Source organism: Bos indicus x Bos taurus, chromosome 5 (assembly GCF_003369695.1).
Source record: "Bos indicus x Bos taurus breed Angus x Brahman F1 hybrid chromosome 5, Bos_hybrid_MaternalHap_v2.0, whole genome shotgun sequence".
Classification (NCBI taxonomy): Eukaryota; Metazoa; Chordata; class Mammalia; order Artiodactyla; family Bovidae; genus Bos; species Bos indicus x Bos taurus.
The window spans coordinates 35,562,949-35,581,166 of NC_040080.1; positions in this window are offsets into that span (position 1 = coordinate 35,562,949).

Genomic DNA, 18,218 nt, shown 5'->3' on the forward strand with positions numbered 1-18,218 from the left:
CATGGTGCAACTAAGACTCAATGCAACCAAATAAACAATTAAATAAATTAAATAAATATTTTTTTAAAAAGCTAGTCTAAGATTAAAGATGGCAAAATAGCATGGGGCTGTATCAAATGCTATTTATTACTTCTTTTGAAATCTTCTAACATCTTTTTGATAATAAAATGAGAGTCTTTAGTTTTTTCCTCTGGATACCCCACCCTCAAAAAAAGCATCACTAAGTGCCAAAATAATGTCTTAGACCCTAGACCACACTAGTGACTATGCATATCAAGAAACCCAGTGGTTTCCTATAGAATCACGATTCACATTCTTTTAAGGAAGAGGTAAGGGGAGTTTGGAGGGCAAGGGAAGGGGAAGTAGAAAAGTGGTGTTGCTAGAGATGTTCTGGATATTTCCAGAATTAGATAGAACCCTGATGCTTTGTCCCTAGTGGCTCAGAGAGTAAAGAATCTGCCTGCAATGCAGGAGGCCTAGGTTCAATCCCTAGGTCAGGAAGATCTTCTGGAGAAGGGAATGGGAACCCACTCCAGTATTCTTGCCTTGAGCATTCTACGGACAGAGGAGCTTGGTGAGCTACAGTCTGTGGGGTCACAAAGAGTCAGACATGACTGGAACTAATACTTTCACTGACGCTTTAACACTGCCCTTATAGAAGATTACAATTCCAAGTAAAAGTGTTACTAAAAATAAAAAAGAAGCATGAGGAAATGTCTTCTTACTCCAAATGAAGAAAAAGAATGCACAATTATCCAATGGTCTTGGAATATTTCCAGGATTCTGTTTGGATAAGCAGGCACACTGAGAGGTCTATATGTTCCCTGTTGTGAAAATCTGTGACTTTTGTGGTGCCCTATAGGCCCTGCTCTGAGCAGTTGGTTCTCTCTCCAACTGGAAAAGACCCTGATGCTGGGAAAGATTGAGAGCAGGAAGAAGGGGACGGTAGAGGATGAGATGGTTAGATAGCATCAGCGACTCAATGGACATGAATGTGAGCAAACTCTGGGAGATAGTGAAGGACGGGGAAGCCTGGTGTGCTGCAGTCCACGGGGTCGCAGAGTCGGACATGACTGAGTTACTGAACAACAACCAGCTGCATAGGCTTCTGCCCCACTACAGGCCTGAGCATCAGAGATACAGATATAGCAGTTAATCTAGGACGCTATAGGTCCTAGCCAGGCCTTGGAGATTAGCATGGTTTCAGGGGAACCTTGTCTCCTTCTGAGACCACCAGCTGGCCAGGGTATGTGAACCTGAGATGGTGGAAGACCATCTTTCTTGCCACCAGGAGAGAGTCTTCAAGAAAATGAATCCAGAAAGAGATGAAGCCAAGAAATGGAGAATGAAAAAGAAGCCTTATAGCAATGTTTGAGCCATGTACAGCCATGGCAGAGATAAACCAAACCTTGGTGTTTTTATTTCAAGGGAGCCCCAGTGAGCCTCATTTTTGTTTAACCTCTGTGGACTTACGTTCCTGTCGCTCACCACCAAGACTGACTAATACACTTCCATTTTACAGATTGGTAAGCAAAAGCATAATAACTTAAAATCTAGAACAAGCAAGATGTGAGAAAACCCACTGAAATACTTACTTATCCATAAGCAACTGGGTATGTGGACACAATTATATTTTCACAGTTTTATTTATTTGGACTCAAGCAGTTTGAAGTTTGTGTGAGGTTTTGTAGTATACAGGCGAAGAGCATGGGCTTTGAGTCAGACATTCCCAAAGTCCCAGTCCCAGCTGACATATATTGCCTGCAAGGCTTAGGTGAGAAGGGCACCCTCCCCAGATACCAGTTTTCTCAACTGTAGAAAAGGAAGGATAATCACCCCAACCACAAAAAAACTATTGTAAGGCTTAAATGAGATAATACATGTCATCTTCTGCTTGCAAACTCTATGTAAACCAGTGGATGGCACATGGTAAGGATTAAATAAATTCTTCCCCACCCCCTCTACCCTCCCCATCCTCCCTCTACCCTCCCCACCCCCCCCTACCCTCCCCGGCCCGCCCCCCTCCCCCAGCCTTTTCTTAATAGATAGCAAACACTAACATTACAAATGAGATCCAGGGAAAGGTTAAAGTACTAGGGAAAAAAAACTGTGCATTTCAAAGCATTGAAAGCTTTCCCCCTATGTTAAAAGACACTTGTTCCGAATATAAAACTGTTCTGAACATTTATTAGAACTATTCTTCTAAAATAAACTCTCCTTACGAATCCTGTATATATAGCAATATTACTATGAATGAGTATTTAAAATTCAGCTTAATTTTGCCCTTAACTGTGTCTCTCCTTCCTCACCCTTTTCATCCCCACCAGCTTCCTAATCTCAAATTTCAACACAACCATCCAACCTCAGTTCAAGCCAGATAGTAGGAAGGAATTAATCTACTTCTGCTTTATCCTTTTGCCTTTAATTTGACTGTTTATGCCCATATCTGTTTCCTCACCACCTTCTCCTTTGCTCTTCCTGCAAAATGCCAAACACAGCAAGTCACATTTCTCAGGCTCCCTTGCCAACTAGCTCCTGGTTAGGCTCGGCCAACAGAGTAAAAGGGCCAAGGGAAGGCCCTTCTTCCCTCTCTTTGCTTCAGGTGACTGCATCTCTTTCATGGCCCAGCTTTCCCCTCACCGCTCATCCCCCTCTGGCAACCACGGCTCCTCGACTCTGGTGACAGCAGCCGTCCCTTTTGTCCCTCCAGTGTTAGGGGCAGTATCCCTGCTCTCCCTAATCTCAGGGTTTCCAACTGTTTCCTGTTTGTCCTTTCACGTTTCTAACACTCTTTACAATAGAGTGAAAGTGAAAGCATTAGTCACTCAGTCATATCTGATTCTCTGTGACTCTATGGACTGTAACCCACCAGGCTGCTCTGTCCATGGGATTCTCCAGGCAAGAATACTAGAGTGGGTTCCCATTTTGTTTTCCAGGGGATCTTCCTGACCTAGGGATCAAACTCCAGTCTCTTGCATTGCAGGTGGATTCTTTACTGTCTGAGCCACCAGGAAAGCCCCTTTGTACAATAATTCCCAGTTAAATTTCTTCTATGAAACTTGCTGGCCTGGGTTTTGTTTTCCTGATCAGACACTGATGGACAGAATTTTATCTCTCCAAATAGTGACCATGCCTTGCCAATTTTTGACTCTAATTTTCTTCATCCCTTTCCCACCGTCCTAAAGCAGGTATCATGTCTCACCTGGACTGATCTAGTATCTTCCATCTAGCTCCCCTTAAAGCCCTTTTCCACACTGCAGCCAGAGCAAGCTTCCTAAAACACAGTCATCTTATTGTGACCTTCTTAACTATGCTTCTTAAATCCCCCTTCGGGGTATCTTCAATTCATATAAGAGTTAAGCTTCTTAGCTTAGCTAAGAAAAACTGTGATAGACACAATTTATCACCACCTGTCTCCTTTCCCCTGCCAACTTCATCTCTAGCTTTTCAATGTTCTAGTGACACTAACTTGCTTACAACGCTGGCTTACACACCCACTCACACAAACATCCTGTTGTTTCTTCTCTCTGGTCTTTGTTATAGTGTTTCCTTCCTACCTACCGACTTTCGACTGACTAGTTCTCTTTCAAAACTCAGCTCAAAGATGTCTCTTCTAGAAAGCTTCTGGGAGGACCCGGGCTACACTTCCTATGCCTACATTTAACATATCTTATTAACATATGAACATCTCCTGTTCTGAGTCTCTTTTGCCTCGGTAGAGTACCATGAGACCCCCACCCCTGCCTTCTTCATTCGTCTCTAGTTCTGTACTTCTTATCAAGAGATACTGGTTAAAGTGAACGGAACTATACCTCCTAAACCCTGGCAGCCAAATCAGGAAGCCGTTAGTTATCCCCATTTCCTTCTCCTTTACCTCCACATCCAATTATCTAATTAGTCTGAATTTTACCTCAGAAATCACCCTGATACCATGATCCTTCTTTCTCACTCCACAGCCTCTGCCTCAATCTTCCAAGTCATTGTAAGTTTCTTTGACCATGACCCGTAGTGATAAATACATTTTGCACCATGACACAAGATATGCATTCTGCAGTTCAAGTTTTTAATAAAGTCACTTTTTTAAAATAAAATTTATTTATTTATTTGGCTGCATGAGCCTTAGTTGTAGCACCCAAGGTCTTCCAACTTCCTCGAAACATGTGGATCTTTAGCTGTGACATGCAAACTCTTAAGGGCTTCCCTGATAGCTCAGTTGGTAAAGAATCTGCCTGCAATGCAGGAGACCCTGGTTTGATTCCTGGGTTGGGAAAATCTGCTGGAGAAGGGATAGGCTACCCACTCCAGTATTTGGGCTTCCCTTGTGGCTCAGCTGGTAAAGAATCCACCTGCAATGAGGGAGACCTGGCTTTGATCCCTGGGTTGGGAAGATCACCTGGAGAAGGGAAAGGCTACCCACTCCAGTATTCATGCCTAGAGAATTCAATGGACTGTATAGTCTATGGGTCGCAAAGCATCTGACAAGACTGAGTGACTTTCACTTTCATGGAAACTCATAGTTCCAACAGGTGGAATCTTGTTTCCTTAGCAGAGATAGAACCTGGGCCCCCTGCACTGGGAGTGCAGACTCTTGGCCACTGGACCACCAGGGAAGTCCCTGAAGTCACTTCTAAGAAAAAAAAAGTTGCAAAATGCAATCAAGAGGAAACTTACTCAAGATTGAAATAAAATAATTAATCATTCATTTTTTCCCTCATTTTTTCCTTTTATTTTCCAGTTAATAAACCCTACATTATACTCAATGGCTTCAATTCTGTCATGCTTTGTACCTAAAACAATAGTGGCTCTGTTAAAACAAAGATACTTAAACACATTAAATTTTAAGTAAATCCACTTTGTTCATTTTGAAGACAAATCTATCGTGGAGGTGAATTTATTAAAAATTCAAATTGCCCACAAAGTTTATGCATAACAAACAAGTAAATCAAATAGAGGCTTTATGAAGCATCGATCCTTTTTACAAAAGACTCTTTAATATTTTCTTTCCCATTTAAGTCTATTTTTTCTAAATGCAGGTGTGAGTCATGAAAATCATTTTAAGATACACTTGTGGGTTGTGACCCACAATTTGAAAACCACTGTTCTAGGCTTTCATGATCACTTGCTGAACTACTGCAATTTCTTCCCAACTTGCCTCTTTGTCTCCTGTCTGGCTTCCAGGCAGTTACCTTTCTATTAATAAAAGGGACAAACCTAACTATGTCACTTTCCTTCTTAAAAAAATTATCCTGGAAGTTTGACACCATTACCTATAGACTAAAATCCTTGTTTCTTGACTTGACATATAAAGAAGACCAGTCCCAGTTCCACTTTTCACCCTGATTTCCACGCACTGCCAACACCTTCTCCACTGCACCCTGCAGCTTCCACCTCTCCCCTTACAGATGGACATCTTCCTAGCTCCATCCTTTTATCACTGTAGTCTCCTCCACCCGACATGCCCTTTACATCCTTATGGTCTGTTCATTCTTCAAGGCCCAGGTATCAGTATTATTTCTTTATGTCTCCGTCACTTTTCCTGGGCTCCATCATCTGTGTTCCCATTTGGCAATTTGCTTCATCACAGTTGCTTTTGTTTTTGTTTAGTCACTAAGTTGTGCCCAACTCTTTGTGATTCCATGGACTGTAGTCCGCCAGGCCCCTCTGTCCACAGATTTTCCACTGGAATGGGTTGCCATTTCCTTCTCCAGGGGATTTCCCCGATCCAGGGATCAAACCCTTGTCTCCTGCATTGGCAGGTGGGTTCTTTACCACTGAACTACCAGGGAAGCCCTCATAGTTGCTTTATATGGATTTTAATATGTATCTGTGTCACCTTTCATAATGTGAGCCTCTTGAAGACAGAATCTTGGTGCTATTAGAAGAGATAATGACTATGAAACACTTGGAACTGAAGTTGGCAGGATCAGTAAATATAAATTCCATTTATTTTTCCTTCATCTTTGTGCTCTATCACTCAACCATGTGATACACAATAAATGTATATTAACTTCCAATCTATAACTTAATACCTTATATTTATAATTATACCTTAAATATTCCCTTCTCCAAGGGGATCTTGCAGACCCAAGGATTGAACCTGGGTCTCCCAAGCCTCTATACTTACAAAGAACTTTACATTTACATCTTAAATGGTATTTCTGCAAATAAACCCCATTGGTCAACCACAGGACAAATGGAATCCTACTTTACCAAGAAGGAAGCCAAGAACAGATCCAGAGACGATGTACTATTATTGACCAAGGCCACATAGCCAAGCTCAAATGCAGACCTGACTCCAAAGCCAGCTGCATCTTGTTTTCTTTCGGACAGGGCTATCGCAGCCAGTAATGCCTCACAGCCATCCACCTGCTAGCAGAGCTCTGCCCAGACTCAGGGAAGAGCTATGGCTCTTATTCACCTCCAACTTGACTCCTCCCATGTCTTCAAAGACAATCTGAACAAAGTTCCTTTTCTGAAGATGTGTTAGTCACTCAGTCGTGTCCAACTCTTTGTGGCCCCATGGACTGTTAGCCTGCCAGTTTCCTCTGTCCATGGAGTTCTTCAGGCAAGAATACTGGAGTGTGTTGCCATTCCCTTCTCTAATCACCCCAATCCAGGGATTGAGCTAGGGTCTCTTGTATTGCAGGCAGATTCTTTACTGTGTGAGCCACCAGGGAAACCCTGCTGAAGATGGATTCCCCCCAAAAGGATTTTGGGAGACATGTTTCTCCATTAAAAAACAGAAAGAAGAAAAAACCTTCAGACCGCTAAGTGAAAGTGAAAGTCGCTGAGTTGTGTCAGACTCTTTGTGACCCCATGGACTATCAAATCCATGGAATTCTCCAGGCCAGAATACTGGAGTGGGTAGTCTTTCCCTTCTCCAGGTGATGTTCCCAAACCAGGGATTGAACCCAGGTCTCCTGCATTGCAGGCAGAGTCTTTATCAGCTGAGCCACAAGGGAAGCCCAAGAATACTGGAGTGGGTAGCCTATCCCTTCTCCAGCGTATCTACCTGTCCCAGGAATTGAACCAGAGTCTCCTGCATTGCAAGTGGATTCTTTACCAACTGAGCTATCAGGGAAGCCCACTAATTTCTCTAGTGGTTTCTAAGACCACTAGAGAAACAATAAATGTGAGATAGTTTGCTTACCAATAACAGAGTCAGCCAAAAACATGCCTAGGATTTATGCAGTGTTTTTTAGTTTTTTTTTTTTTTTAAATAGCTGTAGTGAAGTTGCAGGGCTCTAGGAACCCACTGTAAGTATCTTTCACTTTCATTCTCATGGGGGATAAAGGTTGACAAGGATGGCAGACACGAAGCATTAAGTGATGACTCCTAAGCTCTATATTAGCAAGTGGAGGGCAAGACAATCCAGATTTAGCCAATGCCTGTTATGTCCTGGGAACTCCATATACATAATTTGATCTAATCCTCACAACCCCAGTCAATCACAAAAGTACTTCCTGAGTGTCTTCTGCTCTGTGCCTTACACTGGGCCAGGGAAATAATGATTCTTTCCCTGTCGAATTGCCAGTCTAAGACAGCAGTTTTCAACCTGTCTTCTACCCTTACACTCGAGAGATACAGCATATCATTGGTCCCATGGGTTCATTGTGTTCTGAAGTTTGAATGGGGTTTTGAGATGCAGGCTGATGAAGCACCTTGAATGATTCTGGTGTAGTCCCCTTCTATATGAATAAACACACAGATTCAGGGAAATGAAAAGACACTCAGTTTACAGGGTTTGGGTGCTGTGATGGGAAAGCACAGTTCTTTGAATAAGCTGGAGGAGCACAAACCGTGAAGCTGGGTGGAGCGCAAAGAACTTTCCAGAGGAAGTGACATACACTGAGCAACGAAAGAGTAGTAGGAGCTTTCAGTCAGAAACATGGGCATGGGGATAAGGTGCCTTGGTATGGTGGCATAATCTGCTAAAGCTCAGAGAAATGACAAAAGAATTTGGCATCATAAGACAAACTGCACAAAATTCAGAATGGCTGAAGGGTGGTGTGCTAGCAAGGGGAGCAGCCAGAGTCCTAGGTCTGGGCTCAGTCTTGAGTGGCTTTGTGTCAGGCGTCATTCTTAGGGCAGTGGGACCCACTGAAGGGGACTGATGGAGGGGATATGGCTGCCTGGTAGAGGTGATTTTAGGGGCTGGTAGACAGAAGGCAGCTAATCCAAGGTGGGAGTTGGCCATTATTTGGGTGTATTAGTTAAGGGAAAGGGGAATTAGCCAAGCTTTGGCTTGAATAACTGGGTGGGGATGTGAAAGGGTAGTGCCAACCTTTCATGGTAGGTGGCCGGGAGGTAGATAAGGAGCAGCTCAGTTTGGAACATTTAAGTTGGTGGTGTTCAAGTGGAGATGTCCCGAGTATAGATCTGGAGGTCAGAAAGAGACCTGGGCAAGAGACAAAGATTTCAAATGGCAACAGGGGTCATGCTTTGGGTAAATCATCCAGGAGAGCGTGTTGAGAGAGAAGAGACTTAGCCTCAGAGGGAATTTTGAGAACCACCAGAATGCAGAAGAGTAGAGGTGGAAGAAGGGGCAGCAGAGGAGAATGTCAGTAGACGGCTAGCAGGTTACTTCCATTTTACAGATGAGGACACTGGGTCTCATATTCACAGTGGTCTAAGGCTTTCCAGCCAAGATGAGATAGAAACAGTCTTCAACCTCTATCAGATTCCTGGCTTTCAAATCACTTGTTTCTGTTTAAAAAATTATAATTATATACAGAGGTATAATCTTCTTCCCCTTACTTTTCCGCCTTTGAATTTCCCTTCCCAGACACTAATCACAATCTGCCAGTCTTCTTTCCCTTCCCTGGCTCTCTCCCCAACCTAGATGACTATCATGGGGGGTAAGGCAACCAATGGGAAAAGCAAGGACAGGACTCATCCAACCTTGAATGAGACTACAGACTAATGCTGAACATGGCCCCACTCTTAATTTACAAGGTAACTCACTCAGTTCTTTAGACCTGGCATTATCCCATGACCTGAGCTAGGAATGAAGTGATATATAAAGTTTAATCATTAAACGACCTTATAAGACACTGTTGCAAACAGGGAGCAATGAGAAAATTGGCTTAAACAGTTTGGAGGAGCAGTTTTACTGGAGTTCTTACTCCAGGAGATTAAACATGTCACCTGAGAACCACCATGTTTAACCAGAACTAGGTTTATTGTAGTTGACTGACAACAGGGGTGAACGAAGGCTCTCGCTTGCCTTCTTGCTGTGAACTGAGGTGAGCCTGGAAGGTGCCCCGATCAAAGCCAGCTCCCTGCCCCCACAGACTGTGCAGGCTTTGGCGTCAGACTGCACGGGTCCCATCCGCAGAAGACACACTGATTCTCAGAATCTGTTTCTTTATCTGCAAAATGCGGCTCACAGTACTCACCCCATCCAGTTATTGTGAGAATTAAATGAGATAGCCTGCCAAAGCACTCAGGACCCAGCAGGAACGATCATCTTTGGCTGCTGTCACCAATCTTTTTTGAGCTAAGCTCGGCTCACCGATGGAGTGGGCCGTGAGCCCAGGAGAACTGGTTACTGCGGTTACCTTGTGATGACCCTGAGCCAGGAATGAGGGAGCAGGTGAGGTCAGCGCCAAACTCCTCAATGTCTTCCAAGAGACAGAATGTACTAATGGACGCTATTCTCCTGCTGCGTGTCTGTCCTCAAGAGATTTCTAAGAAGCAGTGGCAAGGCCTCAGGAGCTAGGTCCCTGGCAGAGAGCAAGTTTCTGGTGACCACGGCACTCAATATCGAGAAAACAAAACCCCTGATAAGGTGCGGAGAAACTGTCAGGTTCTGCACATGGCTGGAACCCTTGGTGACTCCCTGGGAACCCCCTCCCCCCACCACCTGCTTTCCTCTGATGGACTTCAGCTCGCGCTAAGCTAAGGACAGCAGGGGACACTTGGTGCGCTTCCCTGGCCCCTCCCTCCTGGATTTCAGGACGTCCAGCTAAGCGCGGGGCTATCTTTAAAAGGAATTAGTCGTGGCTCCTATATAGCCCGCTGGTGAGGGCAACGTGGGACGGCCCAGGCCAGGAATTCCCCGAGCGCCCCCAACGCCTGCCCTCCGCTGGAGAGCCCGCAGCGCCTCTCCCGGGGCAGCACCCCGGGCCCGCAGAACCCCTCCGAGGAGAAACAACCAGCTCTGCAGATGCAGCCCTTGCAGTTTGGGTCTCTTCTCTCCTCTGACGTAATGTCAGTTTCCTGCTTTCGCACTGCAGTGTGCAGCTCGCTGGCCGGTAAGTCTGAGGATCAATGGATTGAACGCCAAGATAATCACCACCACTATCCTGCAGTTTATTTTCCACGAATACACCCCGCCCCCAAATTCCACGACTTTTGGCTTTTCAGGCGGTATTGTTCTCCCCTCCCCCCAGGAAGGCCGCCTCTACACACAGCCCAACACCAGGAAACAGGCGTCGGTTTGTGGCTCAAATGTGGGGCCGGGGCGGGGTCGGCTCAAACCTTCTCTGCACCCCCACCCCCATCTCCACCCCGTGCTTTGAGATGCCAAATCCCTAGCTTTGTTTTCAGCAAAACTATGGTCGGAGCGGCAGCATTTCCTCCCCTTCTCCAGAAACCGAGCTGGGAAGTGGGTAAAAACTATTTACTACGGAACGTGCTACGACGCTTCTCCACGCCCCACACCCCCACAGGGAAAGGACCGGCAGCGACCGCCCCGCCACCTCACTCGCGCCGGGCCAACTGCAGCTCCGCGGCCGCTGCCACCGCCCAGCCGAGCCCGGGGAGACTCCCAAGGGCTCTTTAAATACGATCTATAAATACTACAGGCGCTCGGCGCGCGCGTCACGGCAAAACCGGCCTCCGATTGGCTGTCGTAACCCCGCTATTTGCATAGCCGGATTGCTCAACCGGGCGGCGACCTCAGCCGAGCGTGCCCCTCCCCCGCAGCGGGCGCGAGGGCCGCTCGGGGCCGGCGGGCGGGGACCGCTGGGTGGCGGCCGCGCGGCTTCGCGACGAGTGCGAAGCGGTGGTGGCGACGTCCAGAGTGACTTGAACTCCGGAACATTTCGAGTCTTGAGTCATGCGGCGGTCTTCCGGGAGGCCGGCCGCCTCCCAGAAGGATCAACTTTGCGCACCCGAAGGCCGGCGCCTTTAGACCGGGTCATTTTGCTTTTCAAACACAGAAAGAAAAAGTTTGAAGGGTTTCACCCGAACAGATGCGCTGGGTGGCTCGCGGAGGCATCACGTGAGACCTTGGACACGCAGCCAGAGCCCTGTCCAATGACTTGCGTCTTGGGGTGTTCAAAAAAGGCTTTTTGCATGATCACTAGTCAGACCTCGTTAGTTTGAAAACCAAACCAGGAATGTTCTGGAAATGAAAGAGGTTTAAAGCTAAGTTTTCAAAAAAAAAAAAAAAAAACACCAAACACCCATTCATCGATAAGAAGCTAGGGGGAAAGATTCTCTTGTAAAAACTCAAAATGTTCAGCTACTTGGCCCTGGCCGGAGCTGGTTGCCTCTGGGGAGGCGGATAGTGGCAGAGAGGGTCAGGAGGGTGGGGAAAGACCACGCTTTGGAATCCGGGAAGCAATCCGACGTTGCGGAGAATATTGGCACTCGGGATTCTGTTGAGAAGATGCTATTGATCGCGGGAGATAAATGTAGATAAATAAGCAGATATTGTTTTATATTAGTATTCAGATGTTATGAAAATAGTTTTATCTTCAGGATGTAATCTGAGAATAGGAACTGTGGCTGCCGATTGTTCCAAACATTCTAGGTAAAATCTACAGCATAGTAAATTCCTTACTTTTGAATGTGATAAATACGATGACTTTCAGTTTCCTCATTTTGTTTTAAAATGCCCTGCCTTTAAAGTGCAGAAAGCACATGGTAAGGGTCCAAGTCTTCCCGTAACAGTATCCTGAGAAGACGCTAGAAGTGTATGTTGGTGTCTTACACCGAGTCGGTCCTCAGAAAATGTTAGTGATGTGAATCAAATACGTTCATTAGAAGAAACTAAGCATTGATCAAAAATCTAAGGTCTCATTCAATTATGTTTCATAAATGTCCTTTCCCCCTATATCAAACTCAAAACTCATAGGACTCTTGTTATTCTACAACACTCTTGTAACTTATGTTACTTGGATGCAGCGAGTATGTATCTAAAAGCTTTTTGAAAAAGAACTTCGGATTTTAACTGAAGAGCGCCCTCTGCTGCCAAACTGTTTATGGGCAACGCGCCTGAAAAGTGAAATGCTTGGGAGTATGCCCACCTAGTGACAGACTTTATTTTGGGGGGCTCCAAAATCACTGCAGATGATTGCAGCCATGAAATTAAAAGACGCTTACTCCTTGGAAGGAAGGTTATGACCAACCTAGATAGCATATTCAAAAGCAGAGATATTACTTTGCCAACAAAGGTCCGTCTAGTCAAGGCTATGGTTTTTCCAGTGGTCATGTATGGATGTGAGAGTTGGACTGTGAAGAAAGCTGAGCGCCGAAGATTTGATGCTTTTGAACTGTGGTGTTGGAGAAGACTCTTGAGAGTCCCTTGGACTGCAAGGACATCCAACCAGTCCATTCAAAAGGAGATCGGTCCTGGGTGTTCTTTGGAAGGAATGATGCTAAAGCTGAAACTCCAGTACTTTGGTCATGTCATAGAAAGATTTGACTCATTGGAAAAGACTCTGATGCTGGGAGGGATCAGAGGATCAGGGGCAGGAGGAGAAGGGGACGACAGAGGATGAGATGGCTGGATGGCATCACCGACTCGATGGACGTGAGCCTGGGTGAACTCTGGGAGTTGGTGATGAACAGGGAGGCCTGGTGTGCTGCAATTCATGGGGTCGCAAAGAGTCGGACACGACTGAGTGACTGAACTGAACTGAATTGAAAACTGGCAAGGTGAACTTTGGGATATTTTTATGTCTTCGCAATTCATTTTGTAATTCTAGCCATTTTAATCATTTATGCTAAGCAAATAGGATCATTCAGTTCTAACTATTACCTTAAATATCATTCTCATTTCCACAGTAATACATAGCAGTTTATGTTTTAAAACCAATACTAAAGCAGGAGATAGACTTGTTTTACAGTCAGTATTGTCTGCATTGGGCTTCCCCAGTGGCTCAGTGATAAAAGAATTTGCCTGTAATGCAGGACGTGCTCAGGAGACCTAGGTACGATCTGTGGTTTGGGAAGATCCCACCTGGAGAAGGAAATGGCAGTCCACTCCTGGAGAATTCCATGGACAGAGGAACCTGGCAGGCTACAGTCCATGGGGTCACAAAGAGTCAGATACAACTGAGTGACTAAACAACAAACAACAACAAAAAATTCTCTGCGTTAATAGCTACCAAAATAAGAAAAAAAAATGCTTTAATCATTGAAATACTTTTCCCAGTAATTTTAGTGCTGTGTCATATGAATCATTAAAATTTGACTAATTTGAACACACACTAATTGCAACAACTTACATCAGCGTTTTCCTTCTTAGCTTTTTTTCTCTCTGTCTTCACCAATGTTTCTCGTGCCCCAGGCCAAGTAGAAATGTACTTATGGAAGCTGCCTTTTTGGTTGTCATCTCTTCACTATAAAGACTGTCATTTTATTGTAGTATTCATGTATTTATTGTACTTACACAGTATTTTCCTCCCCCCTTTTTTAATGTTAATGTTTCTTTTACTAATTCATTTCTTTGTTATCCGTATTAATGTGCTAAGATGAAAACAGTTTTTAAAAAGTCCCAAGTAGCTATGTAAATTGGAAACTGCACATCTTGACTGCTCTTCCAATTGGTTCTCATTTTTCAGAGCTGCTCATCTTAAGGAAGAAAGAGATACAGTCAGAGGTTAGCCACTGGTACAGCTTTGAATCACTAGGAGGTAAGAGGATAACTGGTAAACCACAAATGAAGAGATAAGGGAGGCATGCATCTTGTGCTGTAAGTGCTAATATGGGCCTTTGGCTGCATTCCTCACAGTAAGCACTTTACCACTGTTTATAGAAACATACAGATAATGATCACGAATTAGCCTGTGGTTCTCGATTCTCTCTCAGTTGCAGAGTCAGAGATGGAAATAGAGTCCGTTATTATGCTGAGAAATGTATTTAGAAAAACGTACTGGGCGGTGGGGTGGTGGGCGGTGCTAGAGAGAGACTCTGTCCCTGTGTAAGCCCAGGGTGAGCAGTGTAGCATGGTCAAGGAAGTCCAGTGCTCCACCTGCCCTGTGAACTGGCCTCCCTTTTCTCAGTTACTGGTGCAGGAACTGAGATGCTCACAGCTGCCATGGGAATATGCCTGGCAATTGTTTGTCTCCCCACCCCCCATTTATTTAGTGATAGTAACGGCACCCTACTCCAGTACTCTTGCTTGGAAAGTCCCATGGACAGAGGAGCCTGGTAGGCTGCAGTCCATGAGGTCACTGAGTCAGACATGACTGAGCGACTTCACTTTCACCTTCCACTTTCTGGCAACCCACTCCAGTGTTCTTGCCTGGAGAATCCCAGGGACGGGGGAGCCTGGTTGGAGGCCGTCTATGGGGTTACACAGAGTTGGACACGACTGAAGCGACTTAGCAGCAGCAGCAGCAACAAATTGTTTTATTTATATTGTACTGTGCATGGGAGCAACTGGATACATAACAAAAGGCTTATGAATTGGTCCAGCTTCATTGCAGTTAGATCAACACATCCCTGAGATCCTGGGGTAATTAATAAATTAATTTGCAGTAGACTGCAATGCTGGCTTGTCTAGTCCATTGACCAAGGGATGGTCTCTAAACTGTATTAGCAATGTCTTTACCTGACAAGGAGATTATATGACCCATAGCATGTGGATATGGGAGTATGTACACTTGGTATGGCAGAAGTATGAAATACATACTTATAAAATTTGGGTTTTCTTTTCTGGGTATATACAGAAAATATACAGAAAGAAAAATATACTTGTTTTGTATATGCTGACTATTGAGGAGCTCATAAATTCTGCTTACAATACTAAAGAAAACTATTTTGTTTTTGTAAAAATAAATTTATGACAAAATCTGGTTGATTTTTATCTTTTATAATTACTCCTTCACAGCTGTGCTTCCTCATTTAAACATACCTCCCTTTATGTAATTTTACTCTATACATCTAGAACATGGCCTCTATATATCTGTACTTGGCCTAAAGAATATTATTACTAGAATTAGTATATATCAAGGACCAACCAAAGTTTCTTGACAAGGCTAACACTATTGTTATTTGCATTTTATAAAGAAGATAATTGATCCAAGTTAGTGTCAGAGCTAGGAATCAAATCCAAGTCCATATGACTCTAGCTAAAACCCTCAGTTCAGTTCAGTCGCTCCGTCATGTCCGACTCTTTGTGACCCTGTGAATCGCAGCACGCCAGGCCTCCCTGTCCATCACCAACTCCCAGAGTTCACCCAGACTCACGTCCATCGAGTCAGTGATGCCATCCAGCCATCTCATCCTCTATCGTCCCCTTCTCCTCCTGCCCCCAACCCCTCCCAGCATCAGAGTCTTTTCCAATGAGTCAACTCTTCGCATGAGGTGGCCAAAGTACTGGAGTTTCAGCTTTAGCATCATTCCTTCCAAAGAAATCCCAGGGCTGATCTCCTTCAGAATGGATGGGTTGGATCTCCTTGCAGTCCAAGAGACTCTCAGGAGTCTTCTTCAACACCATAGTTCAAAAGCATCAGTTCTTCGGTGCTCAGCTTTCTTCACAGTCCAACTTTAACATCCATACACGACCACTGGAAAAACCATAGCCTTGACTAGACGGACCTTTGTTGGCAAAGTCATGTCTCTGCTTTTCAATATACTATCTAGGCGCTTACTCCTTGGAAGAAAAACCCTCAGAGAATACTGCAAGTATATAAAATTGAAAATGAAAGCCATAGGCCTAATACTACTCACTTTCTATGGTATCCTAGAGCAATACTTTCCAAATTATATATCAGAAAATGTTTGTTACATATGATAGGTGTGAATGGCATGAAGAAAGATTCCATGATCAAATACGTTTCGGAAATAATGGGTTAAACCAACACTTTTAAATTGTAAAACTGTACGTTTGTGAGAGCCATTCATGCTTGTAGTCATTGTGGATTTGTATAGTTATTACTGTGTTTTTTCCAGGAAATGGCAAAAACATGTCTTTCTACTTTTGCATAATGTGCCATTTGAACTCTCATTGGAGCCAGAGATGGGAATAATATGAAACCCTTAACACCTGGATACTGTCCTTTTTTGTGCATTGCTAAAATAATCACTTCCTGATGCCTTTTGGGTTGACAGATTATTTGTACAAGATGGATTAAAAAAAACTTCTAAATCTTTACAGGGTTCTAAATGCCTTACTGGCGAAGGCAATGGCACCCCACTCCAGTACTCTTGCCTGGAAAACCCCATGGACGGAGGAGCCTGGTAGGCTGCAGACCATGGGGTCTCGAAGAGTCGGACACGACTGAGCGACTTCACTTTCACTTTTCCCTTTCATGCATTGGAGAAGGAAATGGCAACCCACTCCAGTGTTCTTGCCTGGAGAATCCCAGGGACAGGGGAGCCTGGTGGGCTTCCGTCTATGGGGTCGCACAGAGTCGGACACGACTGACTAGACTTAACAGCAACAGTAGCAGCAAATGCCTTACACTATTACTTGTTACACCTAAAATATATGTTTGGAAAGTTCAAAGATTTTCTTGCTAGTGAGAGACTTGCCAAACTCAGTACAAGGACACTAGAATAACGAAATGTAAAATTATTTTAAAAATAGGCTAAGAACAAGTAGTTGGTTCACGTAAAAATAGCTGAAATTTGTGCGACTGCACTAGTACATATGCATGATATATATTCGTTTGAACTTGTTGAGAGGAGAGGCTGTTTTTGTTCCTTTATCCTTGCCACATACTTGTCCCATAGGAGGCATTTATGTGTCCAATATTTATTGAGTGCTTTGTTTGTACCTAGGCATGGTTCTGTTCCTGATGCTAGAGATGTGAGTGAAAAAGTCTTCATTGAGCTTACGTTTTATTGGGCAGAAATACACAATAAATGAAAAGAGGGATGTGAAGCCACAAAATGAATAACGGATACTGAAAAACTTGTAGGGTTAGTAGATAGGAATTCTCAGTGAGGCCAAAGCATTTTTGAGATGGGTACCAGAGTAAACACACTGGAAGGAAGGGAAGGGTATGAGGTCACTTTTTAGGAGGTAATGTGATGATTGGTAACAATAAGAAGTTTTTACTTTAGGGTTGAGAGGGTTAAATAGTGTAGTGTAGTGTTTGTTGCTCAGTTCTGTCCAACTCTTTGCAACCCCATGGACTGTAGACCACCAGGCTTCTCTGTTCATGGGATTCTCCAGGCAAGAATACTGGAGTGGGTCGCCATTTCCTTCTGCAGAGGATCTTCCCAACCCAGGGATTGAACCCCGGTCTTCTGTGTTGCAGGCAGATTCTTCACTACAGATTCTGAGCTACAGGGAAGTCCAAGAGGATTAAATGGAAGAAGATAAAAGGATTATTGGAGAGGAAAAGGTCAAGACTGAGAAGGCATGGTGTTGAATGGGATAGTGTGTAAGTGATGCAGCCACAGGGGATGGAGACAGAGTGAAGAGGAAGACAGTGAGCTCTGTGCTGCTCTGCGGCTGAGGAACTGAAGAGATCACAGGTGGTGCTGTGAGGAGGGCAGGTGCTGGTCAAGTTGTCTGGAATAACCTCAGAAAGGCTGTAGAGTCTGAGGGGCGCAAGAGGTGAATTGGTTTGGAAATAGCAGTTTATATAAATTCAGGTCAAAGGTAAAAGGAGGGGAGAAGACCATGGGGAGGAGAATTACCAGAAGCAGCCAGAGTTCAGCTAGGCCAAGACTGTGGTGGAAATGAAACTGTTCTCAGATCAGGACTTGAAACCATGTGCAAGGACTCAAACCCAGCCAAAACCTTTGATCTTCCAGCTGAGATCACACACCTGGTTTCAGGACTTAATGAAGCTCCTTAAGTTCATTGTGTCTTGGTGCTGAATGAATTCAGCGAGAGGCAAAGTGATGGGGGCTATAGTCCATAGGGTTGCAGTCAAACACAACTGAAGAGACTTAGCAAACCCATAGATATATAGGACACTTGTAAGAGAGACAAGTGGGCAGGCAAGGAAGCTCTGATCCCAGGATTGAGTGGGGTACAATTTTATAATCAAAGGAAAGTGGGGGAGAGGAAAAGACTGACTTC